At 35.9% G+C, this 25,626-nt stretch overlaps 1 pseudogene; it reads right to left on the bottom strand.

The window, feature by feature from the left end:
- Nucleotides 1-3,961: 3,961 nt before the first annotated feature.
- On the bottom strand, nucleotides 3,962-21,851 carry LOC147637610 (putative pectinesterase 53; annotated as a pseudogene).
- Between the last annotated feature and the right edge of the window lie 3,775 nt (nucleotides 21,852-25,626).

Below are 25,626 nucleotides of genomic sequence, written 5' to 3'. Positions count from 1 at the left end.
TACAAGGAATCAAGACTAGTAGTTGCTCAAATTATGATCAATTACCCTATGGGTGACTTGATGTTTAGAAGATCACGCTCCCCCTGCGGGGTAGGACTTGGTCTTACCTATGAATCGTATCCTTGAATCTCTGTATGGTCAAGGTGTCGATGAGTAGGAAATTTTCTCCAAGTGAAGACTTAGTGGACTATCTTAAGTGTTTCCCCTATTTTGGAAGGGGGGAACCTTACAAAAACCTAGGACAAGTAGTTTAGGTGGTAGAGCATTTAGAGGGAAACAAGAGTTACCTTCATAATTCAGGAGCCATGACATCTTGTTGAGCATGAGAAAGCTGCTTGATGTGACTTGCTTGTGAGAATTATGAAGGAAAAACACCTGTTGGAATCATTTACCTTTCTTACATAAGGATTATTCTAGTTAGATATATAAAAGCTCATGGAATAGCAAAGAGCTAGGCCCAGGGGGTTCACTATATGTAAATCCTCCATATCACGTGCGTTCAAGGCCTAATTTAAAAACCTCTTATTTGTAAATTTTTCATGAATAAAACACACCCTTTGTCTATTCAATCTGTAAATACCCTCTTTAAGTGGTACCCTTCTATGTATAAAAAATGTGTAAAAATGGTAATTTAAAAACTCCTTCTGTTGAACCCACGTACGATGCTTACATATTTATGAGTGATCCCCCCCTTGAGGAGCTAGGACATTGTAGTATGAGGCCCTGATTAAATAGAGGGGTAGAGGTTTGATATTAGAGTTGAGCAAGGCTTAGACGATGTTAGATGTATTTTATCGTATGCCGCACTTCCTGGAACTAAAACTTAGAATATTTTTCTAGATTTCTATTTCAGATGGATCAGCATATGGTGAGATCCCATCTATTTGGAGTCCTTGAGTTATAAATGGAGAAAGACATGATAGTATTCACGTATGAGCATTGAAGGTGTGGATCCAAAATCCTCCAAGGGATGGAATAAGAAACCATTCCTAATCTCTAAACACCTCCCAATAGCTCAGTAATGCTCTTTCAACCCAAACACCAACCAAATCATACTATCACAACATGATGATATTAAGCTAGTGTATCCATGTAACATGGATGCCATAATCTTTGGAATCTATGTTTCAATGGGGAAGGAATAACTTCAGCATATCAACTCTGCCTCCAAATTTTTTACAAGTAGTAGATTTAGAATTGACTTCTCAAGGGCTTTCTAACTGTATGTCACATGTGGGGGTTTTGACGTAAGCTACATTAGGTTCACCATGGCCCCATTTTTCTAGAAAAGTAATGACATGGGACTTCTTAGAGAGTTCTTTTTTAGCTCAAATTTTGCCTAATGGGAAGGAGAAGGTAGACTAATCTTTTGTGCTTGATCTGTTAGTAGGTCACTCATATGAAGATATTGACTCTAGTGGCTTCGAGCTAAGACTTAATGAGGAGCTTTCCATTTCGTCAATGGAGAACATGGGGTGTTTTGAGGGCAAGTGCTAGTGATCAAGGTGTATGTAGGTCTACGAGGGATAGATACCCTATTTATAGGGTGAGATACGATGGATATGCCATCCATCATTATGCTTACATGGTTAAAGAAGTATAGGAGTCGTAGCCCACTTATTTTGAGCATGCAGTTAGAAATAAAAAAATGTGAAGATACCATGGATCACAAGATGATAGCATTGGATGCAAATGCAACATGGGAACTAGTGCCATTGCCTACTACACATAGAGAGCCATATGCATGCATAGAGAGCTATATCCATGGATAGAGCTCAATGCATCTGAAAAAGGGTTCTACCTTATGCATAGAGCTTAAATAGAGCCCTGTGCATAAGGTAAGGGACCTTATGTAAATGCATAGAGCTTAATTTATTTGCATCATGAGAGATCTCATGCATGTGAAAAAAAATGTACTCTCATAGCACCCGATGGGGCTACACAAGATAGATGGAAGACATACACATCAAAGAAACATGATCTATAAGAAAGCTATTATGCATAAGAGAGCCTATGAGACAACTCATGATCAGAGGTTATGCATATATAGAGCTCTCTATATGTATAGATCATGAGAGCTCATGCATAGCTGTTATCATGAATGTAACATCAAAGAAACATGATATATAAGAAAGCTATTATGCATAAGAAAGCCTATGAGACAACTCATGATGAGAGGTCATGCATATATAGAGCTCTCTATATGTATAGATCATGAGAGCTCATGCATAGCTGTTATCATGAATGTAAGAGATCTCATAAGAGCTCTCTTATATCTCATTTAACAGAGCTCATAAGATCTCTCTTATATGCATAATGAGATCTCATGAATAGAATAGCTATTTTTATACTTTATGCATGAAATACACTCTATGCATGTCAACCCGCTCGGGACCTAAACAACTTAATCTTCGGTTATGAACCATTTTTGATAGTGGATTGGTTTAATCTAGAAACTATGATAAGGGATGTGAATTTGAAAACTTTTTGAAAATTGTAGAGAAAATGTTTTATTAAAATAGTAGAGAATGATTTCACAATTAAAGCTTTAATGATTGTTGTTTGTGCTGAGAGTTGAATGCACATGTGCACCTATAAGTGGTTATGGACAAGGATTGAAATAATAAAACACTAGAAATGATAGACTAGGTCATGGGCCACACAAGAGTAGAGAGAGAGATGAGCTTCACACATGCAAAGAGGAAAAGAAGAAAGACTCATCCTTCAAGAAGTAATCATTCCTAAAGGTATTTTAAGAATTAGCTCTTTATAAATTTATATTTTTTAATGTTAAAAGGGTGGCTAATTTTAAATCATCATTCTACGAGTAAAACACTAATTTTCAAGAAGTATGAGTTGTAGAGATTGTTAAATATCTTAAAACAAAACCCATGGGTTAAGGTGGACCGGTTTCATTGATTAGTAGCACTAAGTAGTGAAAAAAGTTTCATATCGAAGAGCTTATTGTAATAAAAATTAAAAAGTAGGATTGTTGCTAGTGCTTTTTAAGTATAAAATGTCTTTAAAAAATAATTGTTTATTTCTCTCTATCCTTCACACACCTTAATAGTGCTATAGTAATGTCCTAGGCACTAGTTTTTTGCTCCACCTTTTCTTGCATATGCACACAATTACTTTAATCTCAATTTTTGGTACATGCATTCATTATCATGAAATAGTTTAACTATGATCTCAAGAAATGGTCCTGGTCATCCTTCTTCTCATGAAATTACTTCCTCTTGTATCTTTCTCCGTTATGAAAGCAGTACCAATGTTTTCTAATCTTTCTAATTAGAAGTTTTTAAAAAAAGTAATATGGCACTTTATTTTCATATAGCTTCTTTCACTCACTTTATGTTATGAAATTTCATATAGCTTCTTTCACTCACTTTATGTTATGAAATTTCAAGTTATTGACTACTTATCTCATCATCCCAGCTAGAAGTTATTGATAAACTTGACACTTTTAACTCATGCAGTTTGATAGTTGCAAGGTGTATTTCAATGTTATTAGAATTTCATTGCTAGTGCTGTAGTAGAATGTGCTAAATTTGACACTTTTAACTCACACAGTGTGACTGTTGTTGCAAAGATTTTTTGAATGTCAGTAGATTCTCATTGCTAGTGGTACAGTAGAATGTGCTAGCCCTAGTGAAAAAGAGGATTCTACAAACGTTGGACATTCATGCATGAAAAAAAGATAGAAATAAATTATGTGGTCCATAACACCTTACAAAGCTTGAGATGCATGATGCTTAAACTCATATTCCACATCAACAATCACAATATGGGAATTTTAAAAGCGTTTGCAAACAATAGACACACAATAGGCAAGAGGGATCTTATGTGAAATCCCCATGGATATTCTTAAATGAAGGTATTTATGTGAAGGTTTCTCCATATAAGACTCCAAACTTATTATCTTTTTTGGGCAAGGGTCATGCATACTTTTCTTTGGGTACTAAGTTTGGATCCATGATTCCCCATCCACAAAGCTGGCTCCAGGCCCAGAGCATTGGTACTCTCCATAGAAAGCCATCCTGCATACAAAACGGTCAATTTTTTTATTAGGGAAAAATAGGTGTAGGGCATCAAATAATGAATTATTGATTAATAGTATAACTTTCAGCTTTTATAGGGAAAGGCATCAATTAATATTATAATTACTTTTGGTTGCTTGAATCACCGAAGTCGTTCCAACCAATCAGCAGGTATGATGATGTCATCCATGTAGGTGTAGATGAACACCACTCTAGAGTAAGCCCCCCACGCTCTGCCCAGGAAGATCATACCAGACCCCGTCACTTTGCAATTCACAAATGAGAAGCCAGTGTCCTCGCTTGGCTGCTGCCGATTCTGTGCAGTCACAGAACCGGAGCTGGTGGCAATGGAGTGTAGCTCGCAGCCCTGATTAATCAATCATTGCCATTAGTGAACTTATCAAGTTTATAAATATGATTAGGTTGTTCGGGGCCATAATTTGGAGAGCTCAATACGAGCTTAAGCCGGGGTTGATCATCAGGGCTGGTAATTAACTACAGCAAATTATTTTAATCACCTCGTAATAGGATAGACCATCTCCAAATATGAAGTCGATAGAGCCTTGGATGAAGCAGCCTTCAAAGTAGTGCCTTCCTTCTTGATCGTAGAGAGTGTCTTGGGCTCCATAGAAGTTGCAGTTGTACAAGGCTGCCTTGTCTCCTGAAATTCTCAAAGCCACTGCTTTGAAGATGGAGCTGGGGCCGAATCCTGCGTTTTTGAAAGGGTTTGATCAATGATGATACTCAAGCTAACGAACTAATCGGTACTACATATACATATACACATACATGCATACACACACATACATATACACATACATGCATACAAATACACATATATATATACCTATAAATATATATGTGTATGTATGTGTGTCCCCGTATACACACGCATATATATGTGTATGTATATATGCACATACGTGTGTATATGTTTGTGTGTGTATGTGTATATATATACATATATATGTGTGTGTGCAAGCCTATATATGTATATACATATGTATACATAAGTAAACCAATAAAGATATATATATTTAATCATATATACATATATATATATACACACACACACACACACACTCACATCATATATACACATACATAGTGTATATATGTGTGGGTATGTTTGTGTGTGTATATATATATATATAAACTTATGTATAACACTACTATTTTTCTTGTTTCAACTTGAAGGTTTAGTGAAACACATAGATGCAAGGAGTGTGCATGTCCTGATTAGTCCACAATCATGACATTGTGGGATCCACTTGAGGGAGATACTCTGAAATGTGACCACATGCTTCTTGGACTAACCAATCCTCTACCATTCTTCCTTTTGGCCTAGTTCTTTTCCTAACAAAACCCTTCAAGGAAGAACATCCACTGAGCATGCATAACACCACACACTAACACTTTGTCTACACCACATGATGTGATTGACTAGTGAATGAGGAAAGTTCTTGGGAGGTTTTCCTCAATCATGCATGATGCCTCCACTGCCATTACTCGGTCTGCATCAATAGTGGATAGACAGATCTCATTGTAGCTTACGTACCTAACATAGAGTTGAGTCCATTTAATTCGCATAATTAATTTTACAAACTAATGTGGCAATAAAATAAAGCCATGTTAGAAATTTTAATTTTTCATACCAAACATCACAATCAATTTTATGTAAATAGAATGCAAGACCATCATGAATATTTTACAAGTAAATTGAACATACCTCTAACATCTTGTGCCAATCATGTGTTTTTAGACCATACAATTGAGCTGCTCCTTTCTTCTTTATTTTTGTAAATGGCCACTTTATAGAGTGCATGACACTCGTAGGGGTACAAAAGGAGGAAATTTCATCCTTCACTCTCTTCTCCTCGTTCTTTGTTAAAATCCAACGTGTTTTAGGTAAAATTACCTTTCCATTCTCTTAAACTATTGGCAAAGTTTGGGGAAGGCACCTTGGATCTTTGTCAAGATCCAAGGTGCTTTAGGTAAAATTACCTTTCCATTCTCTTGAACTATTGGATAAGTGATAGGAAGGCATTCAATCAATCTCAAGCCCTCCTGAACCACTAAATAATATCTCTTTCCAATTATGTGGTCCCAAATATTTGATGCTACATTTTTAATTATGTGCATTAGATTTAGAAGATGATTTATTCTTAGCTTTGTCCAATATGGGACTCAAAAGAAGATTGAGTACCTTGTCATTCCAGCCGGTGATGTATGGAACGGTCATCTTCACTCACAATACTTCCCAATAACCTACTCTTAGAGAATGTGAGGGGGATCCTTTTGTAGATGGAACAAACTTCTCATGATCAAATGGAAAAAATTGGTGATGGTCTTCATAGAAGACCTTCTTGAGATACATAAGCCATGATGTAACAAGCAATGGTCCACAAATTGGACAAGCATATGATTGGATGTCGTGAGTCTTATTTATGGACAATGCACAAATATTTTTTATTTAGAGATAACTCATATTTGATAATTTAAATTATAGAAAGGTCATTGAGCATATAAAACATACCGGAGCACTCTCTAGATCGTGGAAAGTTATGCATTGTCCACATTAAAATTACCTTCACCTTTGTGCTACTCTATATAAGTAGTCGGGACACATCATGCACTTGAATGGCATGCGATAGTGTCTCAAGCTCCTCCATCAAAGATTCAAGGTGGCACGTGCCCATGTTCTTGACCTGTTCTTCTCGTGGGCATGAGAAGAGCTAGCATCACATGACCCTTCTTTATTGATTTCCAAGGAGGAAGATTGTAGTTCACTACTACCACTACCCATATGGTCCATGATACTAATTTGAGACCAAATTAAATCCATCCATACCCAATCCGAGTAACAAGTGACGTGTCTTGTCCTTGAATTCTAACCACTCTTCTTTTATCTGTTTCCATAATGGTGAATCTACAGAGACCCTCATCGTGCCATCGCGGTGGAATGATTGTGTGCATGCCATGTCATAAGTTCAGCAATAGACTTGCATGGGAATATGTGTTGAATGTGGGGTATGATAGAAAACTTTCTCAACACCTTTTGAGAAACCATCATACCTTGCAAATCACTTCTGCAATGAGACTCACCACATTTCAGACATTGAGTTACATCTTTGTGAGCACATAATCATTGACACATGCATGTATACATTCGTCATCCATGCCAAGTGTCGTCAATACACTCCCAACATGTGCCCTTGTGTTTATTAGCTTGTTGTTGGAAGGAGGCATCTTTTTCATAAATCTACAAAGTTTTGGAGATAATGTCAAATATGATTTATAAAGGGTATGTCAAAATTGTAAATTGTTAACCATAAATGCTAAGTGCATAGCCGTGCTCATTTGGCTACTCATAGCTACGTATTGGGAAAAAAAGTCAGATACCTCTCTCTCATGCATTGTGCCACATGCTTTCTCTTTCACTTCTCCTCCTTCACGTGCATTTACAAGTGGATCATTTAAACTAGCTCTCCACTATTGGCATGTACCTGGTCCCAATCTCCCTTGCCCTTATCAAGCTCTCGTCCCTTCACAAGCTATTCTCAAGATCTCGTAAGCCCTCATCTTCACAAGAAAACCCTCCTCTTCTCCCTTCTAAATATCTTTTCACAACTCACCTTCACAAGCCCTTCTCCCGTCACAAGCAAACCGTCGTCTCCCTTCATAAGAAACTCTCTTCTTCCTTTCACAGGGAAGAAAGGCCTCTCTCTACAAGCATGACAAGTAACTTAGGCAATATCATATCCTTATCTTCTTTGTTTTCTTTATTTCTGTAAGATCCCTGTCCGCACCACGCAACAAATTCAAGGGTGCTAGCAGCGGAGGTAGCACTTCTTGCACGGGGCAGGGTCCCACACTCGGGGCCTCGCCCACGGATATCCGGACAAGAGACTAATCCATCGGTTTTTCCAAAATCGAACCCGAAAAAAACTTCTTTTACTCGGAAACCACGGGCGATTCCACCAAGATAACTTTTCCCTAACATAGTGAAAAGCCTTAACTAACTGAGCTCATCTGATCGAACCCGTAAGTCCCATAGTCAGATTTCAGGCACCAAATACCACTCTTTGGATTTTTTATTTCTGCTCTCTGTTCGCGTGTATCTGTGCGTAAAGTTTGCCAATGTTGTGTTTATATGTGCGAAAAATCTGTTAAACATGCGTGAATTGGCATAGCAAAACTGGTAAAACGTGTGTATAAGCCCGTGTAATGTGAAGACGTTCTTAGGCTCTATTCATTAGATTTGAATTGTTTTACATTGATGAAAATAATACACTTCTATTAAATTTATGTTGAACTATGTTAACACTATAATATGGCAGGGGCACACCATTAAATACACACTACGAGTTTTTTTTTAAATGGGGGGCAATAGTAGTGAACCTTATATATCTTAAATACACACTATGAGTTTTTTTTTTTAAATGGGGGGCCATAGTAGTGAACCTTATATATCTTAAATTAAAATTCCCACATGTGACATACCATTGGAGCATGTGACATACTATTAAAACCCCCACATGTGACATACCATTGGAAAGTAGTATCAATTATTAATGATATCATTTATGGCCTTCTATTAATAGATTCTATTGACAAATATATAATATTTCTTTGATGTTGTAGGGAGAAGGTCAAAATCCCAAGCACTAAATTGTACATAACCTTTTTGGGTGCTGGGAATGATGTGACAACTATTACATGGTAAGACACGACTTCAAGTAGCAGTAGTACTTACAACAGTGCGAGTGTGGTAGTCAACTTGGACTACTTCATTGCACGTGACATTTCCTTCAAGGTGAAACCAAAAATTTGTAATGTTATTTTTAGATATAAATATATCTTTATATTTATACATATAATTAGACATACACACACACACACACACATCTATTTATTTATTTATTTATACATATATATAGATACACACACACATATAACTAGACATACACACACACACATATCTATTTATTTATAAATATATATAGATACACACACACATACATATTTTACACATACACTCACATATGTGTAGAAATGTTTGTACATGTGTGTGTGTGTGTGTATTACACACATATCCACACACACAGAGACACATACCCACACATACATATATATATATGTTTGTACGTATGTATGTAAATATGTATATATACAAATATATATGTATACTCACACACACTTTGCTCTTACTCACTTCTCTCTTTGCATGAATTGTCTTGTTGCAATATTCTTACACACCCTCATGATTAGCACATCGTGTCTCATGTACTAGAAGGCAAAGGAAGAGCAAGGAGAATGGACACAACAATGTTGAAGAAGGCAAACAAATTTTGAATTCTTGATAGTGAAGTTATGAAGAGGTGGGTGGCAAGATATGAAGAGCTGGGTGGCAAGATATGAAGAGGTGAGAGAAACCGATATGATGAGAGAAGAGCATTTAGGATGCGTTCAAGAAAATAAATTAAATAAAAGTCTATCCAAGTGAATATACTAAATATTTGATGGCTACCCACAATACCAAAATGGGCACAATCCTCATGGCACATAAATTGGAGGAGAGTCACCGACACCCGTGCTATCCCTACCACTAATCTGCTTATCAAAAACCATCACATCTATTATATGCGCATAGTGTTCACCATAAAAAACAATCCAAATAATCATTTAAAATATATTTCCATAATAGATTTAAGAGATGAGAATAAGGAAATATGTCTTTTTAGCTTAGCTTTTTTTGTTTGATTGAGTGTTCCTTTTTATAAAATACCTTCATGGTCTTCACTTCTTTATTAATGTATTGGTCTCATGGGTCATTTTGGCCTTCCATAGATGTTCATAGAAGTTGGTCTCATGGGTCATTTTGGCCTTCCATAGATGTTCATAGTAGTTGGTCTCATGGGCACTCTTTGAGAAGATGAAACATAAGTTTTTGAGAACGATACTCATTAGACAATAAGTTGCCTTGCTTAATTTGGATTAAATCTATATGTACATTTTTAAGATGATTTGAAAACCTTGGGAAGAATGGGGCAAGTTGTAGTCCCTATTTTGCCTAATTTTTCTATAAGCTCACAAATAACTTGAAAAATCCTTAGAGCAAGGATTATTACCACATGTCAATAGCAAGGGGTATATTGAAACTTAAACTTGAGTTTGATTTCATTTCTTGATATGTAAGTTGAGTGTATGTAGTCTCCACGACCCAATTATAGAAAGCATTTATTATATAGACACCAAAGTGACATGTAGAAATATGTTCTCAAAAATCATTGAACTAGTATTAAGTAATGGCCACATCTTCTGCTAAAATTCATAATCAAACAAGAATGCAATTCCTCATATTGAGAAGATGAAACGTAAACTATAGTTCAGAAAGAAACTTTTAAAAAAAGATAATGATGTATACACGCTTTGAAAATTCAGACATTGGTCTATAATGGTTCCAATAAAAGAGTTCTATAATCAAGGGTAATGGTTTTGGGTAAGTTGATGGGAGCTTAACTTCAAGTAGAAAAGTGTGATGTTATGTTAGAGGTGAGCTTCATTGAAAGCTAAAAAATCACAATCGGAATCGAATACATCATGGTTTCACATGATGTCAAAGTCTCTTATCCATGCAACTAGGGTGCTAAAGTCGTCCATATCTACATAGGATACAATGGAAATGTTGCTTGTGAAAAGCTTGATGTTAGCGTACCTTATAGAATTAAACTTAGACCATATGTATTAGGAAAGTGATGATAAAGAGGGAAATAGATTGGATGCTTCTTAGTAAGATAGGCACACAAGTAAAACATTCAAGGGTTGAGGGTAGTCATTTAGCTCAATAAGGCAACGAGGACTCAAAAGTGCACGAGTTCAAGAGCTAAAGTCAAACTTTCATGTAGAATCTATTTATCATGAAATACATTGATTGTACTACTAGCTCGACTCTATGTGCTAATGGGTGCTACCCGTCCTCTTTAAAAGGAGGTAAAGTGTGCTCCTGGTGTTCACAAAAGACTTTACACACATTCCTATATAGCAAAAGAAAAACATTTTTCTAAATAGTTTACTAGAAAAAATGAACATATCTACTAAAAGCCTGGATCTAGGAGAAGTGGAACACTTCCTAGTTCTTCATTCTAGGAAAACACTTACTATATAGCCAATTAAACTATAAATCACTATATAGTAAACTATGTAGTAAAAAATTGCTATATAGCAAAAGTCATGAAAGCATTCACTATATAGTAATTGATCTAGGAAATCTTTCCTATGCAACAATCTATATAGTAAAATATTGCTATATAGGAATCAATAAACAATAAATTGATATACAATAATCTATATAGTAAAATATTATAATGCATAAGAACTATAAATTAGCTCCATTAACTGTATGCATTCAACTATATGTAAGAGCACTCTTACACTTTATTCTTTATAGGAATAGACTTATACACAAACTTTTATGTGTAAAAACCATTATGCATTTATACGTATCTATATGCATAAATCTATTAATGGCATAAAATTAATAGTCTCTTTAAAAAAACATAGCTCTTATGTGTACACTCTTGTGGAGAATGCATAAGAGCTATGTGTTAGTGGACTCTTATATATAGCTCTTCTATGTAATGTGCAAGTACCAAAAGCAAGAAGATTTAGATACTTATAAAAAAAGAGTGGAGTTAAAAAATAATCCAAAAAATGAGTAAACAAAATTTGTCTTAATTGAAACACAAGACAAATCAATAAAGTATAAAAACCTACTTTCACGAGTGCAAATTAAAGGATCCATGTATAGTTAGATAATTATAAACAAATACACAAAATTTTACTTAAGTGAAACACAAGAAAAATCTATAAAGAACAAAGACATTCTTTCACAAGTATAAATTAAAGAACTAAGTGTAACAAAATAATCATCCAAAAAAATAAGTATATAAAATTTATCTTAAGTGAAACACAAGACAAATCCATAAGGAACAAAGACATACTTTCACGAGTGCAAACTAAAGGATGGTGTAGTTAAATAATTATCCAAAAAAAGAAACTAAATTATGATTTTAGTGAAATAGAAGAGAAATCCATAAAACACAAAGACTTACCGTCATATCATAGTAAATTAGAGGATGGAGTGTAGAGTAATAATTATCTAAAAAAATAAGTATATAAAAATTTTCTTAAGTGAACCACATGAGTAATCTATAAGGTACACATGCGTACTTTCATGAGTGCAAATTAAATAATGGAGTATAGTTAGATATCTATCTCTTTTAACAAGAGTATAGTTATTCCTAAATACAAATTTTTGCTTAATAAAAACATAAGAGAAATTCAAAAGACACAAAGATATATACATGTATACATACACACACACACACACACACACACACACACACACATGTACATACATGTTTCATTTTATATAACTTGGAGCAGCATGAGCTCACCACCTACATTAACTCCCTTTCAAAAACATGTGTACAAATCCCCCATTTTAAACAGCAACCCCAAAAGGGATTGCCCTACCAACTTAAAGCTCAGCTTTCATTTGCCTAGTGAATAATTACCCTACAAGGATACACCCAATCTATGGTAAGTCCCCTCATGCAAAGAAACATGTAATACAAAAGTTCGCTTGTTTGAAATTGGCTTCCAAACCTTGAAGGCTAGGGGATATCATAGGGGCTTGCCTGCCTTGGGAAAAACTCATTTGCACAACATTTTGCTGCACATTTAAAAAAAATGCATTATATACTAGGTTCTTGAATGATTAGATGTTCAAATTCATTTGAACATCTAATCATTTGAGACTATTTCTTCCTCATCAATGGTATGCATACCTGTGAATTTTGAGTCCCTGTAAGCATCCATGGATGCTAGATGGGTACTCATTGTTCGCCTAAATGCCACATCTGATCCTCGAACAAAGTGACATCAACATGCAATTAGCTTCTTCAGCAATGTGTACTTGGGCAAATAGTGTCTTGTTTTAACACTTATTTCTCTCCCAAATAGACTATCCATGTTGAACTCCACTCTTGGTTTCATAGCTAGCTTCATGGACAAAAACTATATTTAGGTTGAGAATATTAATTAGAAAAGATGACAAACTAAAACCATAAATAAGGCAATTTTAGATTTTTGTGATATCTCACCTCCACTTATTATTGGAGAGATTGAACATAATTAATTATCTCATTAAGAATAATTTTGGGGATTAAGAAAATGTGTCTGTGGTTTTGTCACCTCCTTTGTCCCACTAATAAGTTTGTACACTAGAGAACATAATTGTGCATGGTAATATAAGACTTGAGGCATTTACATAGAAGCCATTACACATAGGACAACATGGAAGGGAGATGGAATGGATCTCACATAGGGGCACCATAGTTCCACTTGATTGTCCAACATTACATCACATAGAAGTTTCTACCTACTCACAACAGTTATCAAGATGCAATACAAGGAGAAAAAACTTCCACTGTGATGGATATGGAGACAATTATATGGCAAAACAATTAAATATACATAATCAAAAAATAAATGGAAGATGTACACTAAGGACTGAATCAACAAGAAAAAAACACATTAACATGATGTACTTTGTACACAATAGCACAAAAAGCTATACATATCACTCAATATGATTATTAGATTGAACAATATAACAATAGAGTTACTCGGCATATCCCTACCATTCCTGGGCATGGTATGCTTAACTATGCAGTTGAGTATCATTGCCATAATTTTTACCATGGTCACCATGAAACTCATTTCGATGGCTTTGAAACTCGTTTTGATGGCTTTGAAAACTAATAGAGTGTATGTTAGAGAATCACCTTTTCACTAGGAGTGATGTGACAATTGTTACATGGCAAGACACTGCATGAAGTAGCATTAGTGCCAGAGTGGCAGCCAAGTCAGACTACTTCATTGCATGTGACATTTCCTTTAAGGTGAAAAAAAATTTGAAGTGTTATATAAATATAATTATATAAATACACACACACACACACACATTGTCTGTATATATATAAAACACACATGTATGTGTGTGTGTGTGTGTGTGTGTGTGTGTGTACGTATGTATGTAAATGTATCTATTAACATATATATTTTAATATATATGTATGTAAGTGTGTATATTAACATATACATATATATATATATATGTATATATATATATATACATATTTATGCACACAAACACACATACTTATCTCTTTTTCGAAACCCCTTTCTATCAATCTTAATTTTTCCTTTCACTTTTTCACATGTACACACACATTCTACTCTTAGTCATTTATATATTTGCATGAATCAGATTGATGCAATATTCTCACACTCTCTCATGCACTTTCCTTGACTACAAGAGATGAGAAGAATAGTCGTGCAACATAGCCACAAGAAGAGGAGAGAGTAGAGAGAGGGACGGGACCCAAGAAGGTACGCAAGGTGTGCACAATTTCAATATGCGGGTATACACATGGCTATAGCCACGCACGACTAATACACGACTATAGCCACATGCATAGCTATGTGTATAGCTGCATCTAAGAAAAAAATCATGACATTCTAGAGAGCATTCCAAAGAGCTCAAAATATCCCAATATTACAAAATACGAAGCACAAAATGTGATCCCAATATCACAGAAGAAGAAGCACCAAATTTATTGGAATACAATCAAATATGGACTAAATCAAGAGTGAAAAATTCAAAAATTGTTTAATGAATTACGGTGAGCTCGTTCCAACATCTGTCACATCTTCCATAAAATCCATACATGCTAATTGGTCTATCTAAATATTCGTATGTCCCATTCGAAGATCAATAAAAAGATCTATCCCACAAATTATCATCATCATCATTATGCGCAGATATAATTCCTTCCTCATTATCACGGCTTATCGTGATTAGTTGGTGGTATCTCGCATTCTTCATCTTGTACTTGACCCTGTGCGTGTTCATTTTCAATTGCCACTTTGTCCACGAGCTCTTCAACATCCCTATCTTGAAAAATTCTCTTTGAACTTGTTTGACATACCATCATTATCATTTATACCTATGTGAAACAAAACCTTGTAAAAAGAAACACATCGAGTGTAAATTAATTATGCATAAGCATGATAAAAAAAGAAGCTAATGGTTAGAATCTATTTGTTCACAATAAGACAAATTTAGGAATTTTGGAAATTATTCGAGTCCCATTTCTTATAGGATTGGTTGGAAACTCGATATTTTTGTGTAGTTTGAGCTAACATCTATTTGTTGGTGCACTCTTTGTGCCATTAGATTATATCTTGATACAACTATTTGGCATATTTGTTTGTAGTTGTATAGATACATACATCAATGCAACAATATTGGAAGGACAAGGGAAACATGACACTAAACTTAATTGAGATTATACACCACCTTTCATATGAAGAAGATAATGTTAAATACTATCTCCACTTTGAGACATTGAAGTAAAAACATGGGCTTTATTTAATTTGCCAAAAGAATTCTAAATATCACTTAAAAAGGAACCTTAGAAATGACATTAGGACCTGAATGGGGTCTTCTTGGGCCCTTTAATTTGCCCAAGCCTAATCAAGGTGATTAAGGAATAGCCAAATGGGGGGTTGCCATGTGGATTGAAATGTTGGGTTTTTAAGAGAGGTGTAAGAGTGGTCAAAGGGTGCACTTTTTTCCCAAAAAAGGGGGGGGGGGGGCAATTTTACAATTTTCGGACCTCCATAACTTCTACATACAAGCTCCGATTTGAGCGGAGATTACAGATCCGTGATCTACGCATCAAGAGCTTTCCATAGATATGTTACATGATATGGTTTTATTCGCTAGATTTTAAATTCCATTTTCTCTCCAAAATTCAAATTCGAATAAAGTAGCCGTTTTGAAGCTTCTAATTAGAAAACGTTTCTTCTTAAGAGAAAAGGTTTGACTCCCTTAAACTGCCAAATAAAAGGGCCCAAGAAGCCTTCCATTGAGGTCCTAATGGAGATCTCTAAAGGGTGTGGTGTTAGAAACAACAAAACAAAAAGTAAATCTCAATGACACTAACAATGTGCTAAGTTTACGATTGATCCACAGATAAAAACCCATCTTAGACACCATATCAAGATTATAAATCATGATATATATGCTCAAATTTGAGGGACATTGAAGTAAAAACATGGGATAATAATGCCAAAGAACACTTGGAAAAGGAACCTTAGAATTGAGGGATCTCCAAAGAGTGTGGTGTTTAGAAACACCAGAAGTAATCAAATTTCAATGAGATCGTTACATTCAAGTTTACAATTCATCTGAAGACAAAAACCCTTTGTAGACACTTTGTCAAGATAATAAATTGAGTACAAATTGTATCTCAAACATAGCGTTTTCTCATGTATTGCTCCAATATAGACAAAGTTTCTCTATCATAAGCTGCTTCATTTACTAAAGTGTTGCAAGTATACTCCCGTTTGTTCTTTGCATAGATCCAACCAAGTAACCATGCGCTGATTGTTGTCTCCAAAAAAACTTTGAAGCTCCTCTATATTTTGATTCCACATCTTTGGAAAAATCAAGTAGGTTTCGGGCATATTCCACATGACATTGCAGAGGGTATCATAAAAAATTAGCGTGTTATTTCCATCCAGGTCATGAAAAATTCTCCATGCTACATCCAAGTTTTTGTGGCATACAAATCGATATCCAATTAGAAGATCCGTCTTTTGACATTCTGCCTGCCCTGCTACGACCTTGAACTTTTGATGGTGCCGAGGAAAGCACAACTCAAGAATGCGTCGAGTCCTTTGTAGTCTATTAGTACTCCAGATCCATACCTCAAACCATTGCATACAATAATCAAGGAAAGTGAATGCATCTTTGCGAATCAAATGCCAAACACTTGTATTCTCTTCCACAAGATGCATATGTTTGGCCCAGTCAAGACATACATCACCACGTTGCATCTCAATGGTCTTAAGTAAAACACCATTAAGTTCAAGTATCAATACTCTTCTTTGTTTCCTTATTGTATCTGGGGGTGGTGGAACTCTTTTGCTTCTAGATACATGAGTCACCAATGATTGGTGCCACCTCACTAGTAAGTTTTCTGTACACTTGAAATCAAAGCCATATGCTTCAACATATCCTATTGAAAACAAAATGTATGGTTAATGGACATTCAAAATTTAAAATGAATATATTATGTGCCAACAACATAAATTCATCCATGATATTGATGGTCTTAAACCTTCATAGACAAACGCTCCAATACCTCAGAAGTTCAACCAAAAAAATAAAAGAGCGAGTATATTGTCAATGCTAAATTTCATCAAATTTATTGAATATGATGTATAAAAGATTTTCACTGTTGAGATAATTGAGTCTATCCAAATTAAATTATAATATTCATAGCCTTACACCTTCACAAGGCAATATCTTCAATAAAAAACAAACACGTCTTCATTGCAATTGAATTGCAAATATTGACAAAAGAGATAATCAAATGACACTAATTTTGGAGGCATTTGATTGCTTGATACAATAGTGTAAAGATTTGGCTCGTACAAACCAAAAATTAAACCCATCTAAGCACATTGTTTTGGCCAAAGCCTAAGTCTATCTTATGAGCTTTTAGTACAAAATGGCTCCAAACATTCTGCACCCAACAAGTCTTGATATTTGTGCAGATCCCATACTTCAAACAGTACGTTTAGACCTTAGAAATGGTTTCCTTTGACAGCAGCAACTAGTATGGGTTAGGTTGGAATCTGATTATATTGTCACTCATGGCAGTGGACAAGCCGTGGGACAAACCCCATAAGTTATCCACTTGGCCAATTGGAGTGAACACCCTACACAATTTTAGTAGACCTAGGCGTCTCGTAAGTCGAGTCATGATCTTTGATGTCTACGGAAACCATTGACCCTAATCTAGAGCGTGCGCTTGAAGGGCAAGCATTGCACACTGTTGTCACCGCATGATTGCCAAGAGGAAGATTGAAGCAAGAACCATGACGATCGAATAATGACAGCCTAAGGAGTGTGTATGCAGCTACACATGTAGTTATACACGTAGCTATGCACGAGGCTATAGCCATGTATTAGTTGTGCATGGCTATAGCCTTGTGTATAGTCGCGTACTAGAATTGTGCACACATGTGTACCTTCTCGGGTCCCCTCTCTCTACTCTCTCTGCTCTTCATGTGGCTATGTTGCACGGCTATGCTCCCCATCTCTCTTGTAGCAAAGGAAAGTGCATGAGAGAGTGTGAGAATATTGCATGAATCTAATTCATGATGCAAATATAGAAGTGACTGAGTAGAATGCATGTGTACATGTGAAAAAGTGACAGGAAAAAAAAAGATTGATAGAAACGGGTTTCGGAAAAGAGATAAGTATGTGTGTTTGGAATCACTCGGCTACACACACACATACCATACTAACCACACACACACACCAGAGTACCACCCTTTCCAAATATTGGCTACTTTATAGGAAGAGGACAAGCCGACGGACAAACCCCATAAGTTAGTCGCTCGATTGATTGCAATGCACATCGTGTATAGCTTTAGTAGGATTGGGTGTCGTAAGTCGAGTCATGATCTTTGATGTCCATGGAAACCATTGTCCCCAATCCAGAGCGTGAGCTTAAAGGGCAAGCATTGCACATTGTTGTCACTATAGGATCGCTAAAGAGGAAGGTTGCAAGAAGCTCTATGACGATCGAATGATAATGATGACCTAAGGAGTGCGGATGACTGCCTATGTGCCCACCTACATGCAAACACACCCTTAGTATAAGATGTCTCCAAGAGGATTTGAACCAAAGACCTCCCGTAGAAAGTCCAAGGTGTTTTTTCATTGCTAATCTTCTTAATTCAAGAAATTAGAAAATCTAAAAACTTTATAAAAATTAATTAAAAATGATTAACACTAATTATGATCACAAAAATGCATTTTGAAACATGACTTAACAAAAATTTAAAAATTATTAATCTCTTAATCAAAGCATCAATATCTAAGCTAAAAGATCTAATATGAATGAAAGAAAGTAACATCTAGGCTAGCTTGGGATTAGCCTAATTATCTTGGATTAAGAAAAGCTTGAGAGAATAGCACTAAGAACAATGAAAAGTAAAGTGTAATAATAGTCCAAAGATATTAAAAGTTTCAAAGCTACAATAATCCTAGAGCACATGCCTTTTATAGTCGCAAGGCCCATTTTCCCTGATCCCACATGTAAATGACCCTAAGCCCATGTGCCTAGGCCCATCCCATGTGTATGTGCATACTAAAGTATACTTTATTACATAGAGTGGGAGTACACAAGAGGATGCGAGCCTCATGTAAGTGTGTCTCTACTTTCTCTTTTTTATTCAAGTAGAATCTCAATGTATGGTTATTCAATATCATAAATATATTTCATTTGGTGTTGGTAGTAGTATAAGTTATACAATGTCATGTTGTTTGAAAAAAGACATTTACACAATCAACACATAGATACAACGAGCAATACCCAAGATTATGGAGTTATGGCAAACTTTGAGGGCAAACTTTGAGCAAGAAAGTGGAGCAATGCTTAATTATTTTGGCATGATTCAAAACATCCTAAAGGTTGGATTTAGGACATTCCAAATTTTTGTATTAAATTTGAAGTGATTCAAGGATGTGGTGTGTGGAGGTGCTCAAGCAAAGGTGAAAATGCCTCGAAATGGATTTACGACCATCAATTCCACAAATAGAGAGATACATGTTTGTGCTACCCCACCATCGTGAACAAATAGATTCTAACCATAAGCTTTTTTTATATTATCCTTATGCATGTTTAATTTACACTCGATGTGTTTCTTTTTACAGGGTTTTGTTTCACACAGATATAAATCATAAGAAATGGTGGTATTTCGTACAAGTTCAAAGAGCATTTTTCAAGACAGGGATGTTGAAGAGCTCGTGGACGAAGTGACAGTTTTGCAAATGAACATGCATAGTGTCAAGTACAAGATGAAGAATGTGAGATACACCAAATATCAAGATAAATGTGTCCCTATCCGTGATAACGAGGAAGGAATTGAATCTACGCATAATGATGATGATGATGTTGAGTCCACAACTAGTGGAATAGATTATTTTATTGATCTTCCAATGGGACATACAGATCTTCAGAAGACCAATTAGCATGTATGGATTTTATGGAAGATGTGATAGATGTTGGGCCAAGCGCACCCTAATTCATTAAACCATTTATGAATTCACGAGTCTTGTTTTAGTCCATATTTGATTGTATTACAATAAACTTGGTGCTTCTTCTTTTGTTATATTGGGATCACATCTTGTGCTTCTTCTTTTGTAATATTGGGATATTTTGAGCTCTCTAGAATGTCTCGATTTTTTTCTCAGTATGTAGCTATACATGCAGTTATACATGTAGCTATGCACGAGGCTATAGCCGTGTATTAGTCATGCACGGCTATAGCCATGTGTATAGTTACGTCTTGAAATTGTGCACACCCTACGTACCTTCCCGGGTCTCCTCTCTCTACTCTCTCTCCTCTTCACGTGGCTATGCTACAAGACTATACTCCCCATCTCTTGTAGTCAAGGAAAGTGCATGAGAGAGTGTGAGAATATTGCATCAATCTAATTCATGTAAAGATAGAAGTGACTAAGAGTAGAATGTGTGTGTACATGTGAAAAAATGAAAGGGAAAATTAAGATTGATAGAAAGGGGTTTCGGAAAAGAGATAATTATGTGTGTTTGTGTATATAAATATGTATGTATGTATATGTGTATGTATATATGTATGTATATATATATATATATGTTAATATACAAACTTACATACATATAGTTATACATATATATATGTCAATAGATACATTTACATACATATGTACACACACACACACACACACACACACACACACACACACATAGAGAGAGAGAGTGTTTGCACATGCGTGTGCATGCATTTGTGTTTTATATACATACAAAAATTGTGTGTGTGTGTGTGTGTGTGTGTATTTACATAATTATATTTATATAACACTTCAAAAAAAATCACCTTGAAGGAAATGTCACGTGCAATGAAGTAGTCTGACTTGGTTGCCACTCTGGCACTAATGCTACTTCATGCGGTATCTTGCTAGGTAATAGTTGTCACATCACTCCTAGCAAAAAAGTTATGTACTACTTGGGATGTTCACCTTCTCTCTACAACATCAAAGAAATATTATATGTTTGTCAATATACATCATATCATTGGTAATTGATACAAGGTTACAATCTTTGTGAACCATTAGCATCATCCATATGAATTAATCAAAGGCCATTACTTCTCGATGTCCTTACTTTCAATCGAAGTGATAAACCTGCTTTCATCATCATTGATCGGAAAACTATGTTGGCTTAGAATACACTAAGGCCACAAATTATATCCTTGGTTGATACATGGCCGCCAGAGACAAAGTAATGGCATTATCATTCTTCAGCTACAATTGTGAATCTTAACATCATCAAGGCAAGGATATAATTTCTCGTTATCTTCACCTTACTAATCCAAATTATGCCATCTTTCATGGTATAACATATGCTAACATGATTTAAACTTTAAAGAACCTAATCTTACATATAAACTCCTGCTGCGATTTGGATTGTCACCCTCTCCGTGTTGTGGCTTGCCGAAGTCCGCCGTGCCCGTTTTGGCAAGTGTGATCACATTGCTAATTAAGGTAGCAGAGCTTGTCAAAAACAGGTCCTCAGTACTATTACTACTAGCATGGCTTTCAGAACCAGCAAGAGTCATATCAGAAGAATTAGTAGTAGTGGCAGATGTTGCTATTCTATGCGTCTCTCTTTACTGCAGGAGATGAATGAAAGAGCTACTTCCCGAATCGCTATCCTCGTATGGTTGCCGAGTGGGCATTTATAGAGGTAGTAGAGATCAATGATAGTTCCGTTTTCTACCAAGGTCAAATCCAAGGGCAATCGAAAACAATTAATCGGCAGCTTATATGTACTAGCGACCATCATAGTTGGCAGTAGAACACGGCAGCCCATTGGTCTGCTTTTGTTTGCTCACGACTCTCATGTTGTCGCTTTAGTTCGTCGGCAATAGAACACGGCAGCTCATTGGACTTGTCTACGAGCACCCAATTAGCACACGTCAACTCCTCTTCAAGAGCAGGAGGAGCACACTTTAACTCCTCTTAAACAGGACGAGTAGCACCCATTAGCACATAGAGTCTAGCTCTTGAACTTGTGCACTTTTGAGTCCTCGTTTCCTTATTGAACTAAATGACTACCCTTAACCCTTGAATGTTTTAACTTGTGTGCCTGTCTTACTAGGAAGCATCACATCTATTTCCTTTTTTCTCATCACTTTCCTCGTACATATGGTCTAAATTTTAGTTCTATAAGTTACGCTTACATCAAGCTTTTCACAAGCAACATTTCCACTCTATTCTATGTAGATATGGACCACTTCGGCACCCTAGTTGTATGGATAATAGACTTTGACATCATGTGGAACCATGATGTATTCGATTCCGATTGTGAGCTTTCAGCTTTCAATGAAGCTCACCTCTAACATAACATCACACTTTCCCACTTGAAGTGAAGCTCTCATCAACTTACCCAAAAACGTTACCCTTGATTATAGAACTCTTTTATTGGAACCATTATAGACCAATGTCTTAATTTTCAAAGAGTGTAGACATCATTATCTTTTTTAAAGAGTTTCTTTCTGAACTACTTACGTTTCATCTTCTCGAGATTAGGAGTTGTATTCTTGTTTGATTATGAATTTTAATGGAAGATGTTGCCATTGCTTGATACTAGTTCAATGAATTTCGAGAACATATTTCTACATGTCACTTTGGTGTCTATATAATAAATGCTTTCTAAGTTGCATCATCGAAATAACCATATAAATGGGTACGAAAGGATTGTGTACAATTGGGTCATGGAGACTACATACACTCAGCTTACACGTCAAGAAATGAAATCAAACTCAAGTTTAGACATGCTTATAGATTATGTGAAATCCATACAAAAAAAGGGTCCATTACCATATTGGAGAATTTGAAAAATTCCTCAGACTTTGGGAATTTTCTTTTCAATGTACTTTTTGGTGTGTCTTAAGCATACAAAGTCAAAAGTTGTCAAAGAATATACATTTAGAACCAACTCTTCAAGCTCTTTCCAATGATATGTCACATGAGGGGGTTTTGACAAAACCTTAAAAAGTTTCACCATGACCAATTTTTTACTTTCATGCAAAATGGGAATTGGGAATTTTCCAAATTCCCAATCATGACAAGTAACTTAGGAAATATGAAGGTAATATTAACACATTAATCTTAATGCATAATGCATTAATGCATAACACAATGCATTAATCCATTAATACATTACGCATTGAGCTTTATGGCTTAATGCAATAATGTATTAATGCAGTACGCATTGAACTTAATGCATTAAAATTAAGCTTAATACACTAATATATTAAGAGATCAAGCTCAATGCATAGGCTTAATGTATTAATGCATTCATGCATTATGCATAAGCTTAATGCATGAGCATAATCTTAATGCATTATGATCGTAATGCATTAATGCTTAATGAACATAATGCACTAAGCATAAGCATAATGCATTAATACATTATGCATAATGAATTAAACTTATGCATAATACACTCCAAGTGGTGCAATGCGTTTAGAGACACTAGAAGGTGAGCAAATGCCTAACTTCATTAATGGAAGTCATCATTAAAATTGTGCATAATGTTTTTTCGTTAAGCTAAAAGCATATGTGCTTTTTCTATGCATAAGGTATACTCTCTATTCATAGAGTTTACATGTGTATAGACATAGTCATCACAATGCTTACCAAACCTTCTTATGTTAGAGTTCATTGGGAAGTGGAATTGCATGTTCATGTAAGGAGATCTAGCAAGTATTGTGAAGTGGGATCCTCTCACATATTAGAGTATACATCCACTTTGTGTATGAATTTTAGAGCATGCATAGGCTCTATACATACATGCATGTTGGGTGTAAGCATGGATTGAATCCCTTTTTAATTTTGTGAGTGTATAGATCATGCATAGAGATTAAATCTTAATGCATTATTATTTGTACATTAAGCTTAATACTAACGACATCAAGTTTTATAGATGTGCCCTTCATGGGGATCAACAATCAAGATCCGATATATGGAGGGACATCCTCTAGTACACCTCCCATACCCGTAGATGGCCCTGTTTACGTAGGGTTTTTGAGATACATGCGGCTTGGAACCGGTTGAACTCTAGGTACGAAGTAGAGTCGCTTGGGCTTATCCGCTACCTTCTATGTGCCAGACACTCAGCTATCATGTAGCATCACCCATTTTGATCCATCCCACTGCCTTCCCTACCCCTCTTATTTCCACTTTTCTTACCCCTCAGTCTTCCACTTTCCCTACTCCTCCTCCTTTAGCTCCTCCTAGTGCTGAGCACACTCCTATTCCCTCCACATAGTAGACCCCTCTCACATCTGCACTGGCCTCTCCCCAGCATGCGAAATCCTTAAGACGCCACTCAGGTGGTGATATATCGAGGTCTTCTTAAAGCCATCAATGATTTAGTAGTGGAGAGGTGGATGCAACAGGGAGGTGGATGTGGTGGCATATGCTTTGGGAGAGGTGTATGGTCACCTTCACCTATGGAAATAGATGACTTGCCCAAGGATGATATGCTTTACTAAGGTAGTCCTTTTATGGAAAGGACGGGGCAAAGGGTTTATCATACCTTCCACCATCAACAATTAGTCAACTAAACCTATAGGATGCCTTCAAACCATGGGGCAAAGGATTTATTATACCTTTTGCCATCAGTGATTACTCAACCAAACCTATAAATATGCCTTCAAACCACAAGTAGAAGAATTGAGATTTATTGTATGTGGTGTAATGCATGCATGAGCAATTTTGCAACCCACCACACATGTATTATTTCGATGAGTGGGCAAGGAATCACATGGTAAAAATACTCAATAATAGGAGGTCTCGTGCAAGGAGGCGTACCAAAGATGGTTCACAAATTCCCTCCAATTGCATTATTAAGGAGTGGAAGAAGGTAAAGAAATAAGTTATGGAGGGTACTCAATACACTCACTAAAAGCCAGCATATGCGAGTCAACTTTGCAGAAGTATGGCTACAAAAGTATGGTGCAACAAAGTATGGCTCTGAAGAAAAGGCATGTTGGCTTGCACGATTTGAAAGCCAGCTCAGCATCAAATGAAGTCAGCTCTAAAGATTTAAAAGGCTTGTGTGAGCCAATGGTGCATTTATGTCATTTGAATCGGGGGATATATATATGTATGTATGTAGATATATTTATATATGTATGGGAATCTATATATATCTATGTATGTTTTAGGTTTTGTCAAACCTATACATTCTAGGTTTTATCAAACCATGATTGCCAATTTCTTGTAGCTTCTTTACCATTTCCACTCTAAAACTTTAGTTGCATGAGAAAATCCTACCCAGAAATCAAACCCATATGTCCTCCATCCTTCAAGGTAGCCCACTAA

Source organism: Cibotium barometz, chromosome 6 (assembly GCF_041138505.1).
Source record: "Cibotium barometz isolate CiBa-2024 chromosome 6, ASM4113850v1, whole genome shotgun sequence".
Taxonomy (NCBI): domain Eukaryota; kingdom Viridiplantae; phylum Streptophyta; class Polypodiopsida; order Cyatheales; family Cibotiaceae; genus Cibotium; species Cibotium barometz.
This window is presented reverse-complemented; position numbering and strand designations above follow the sequence as displayed.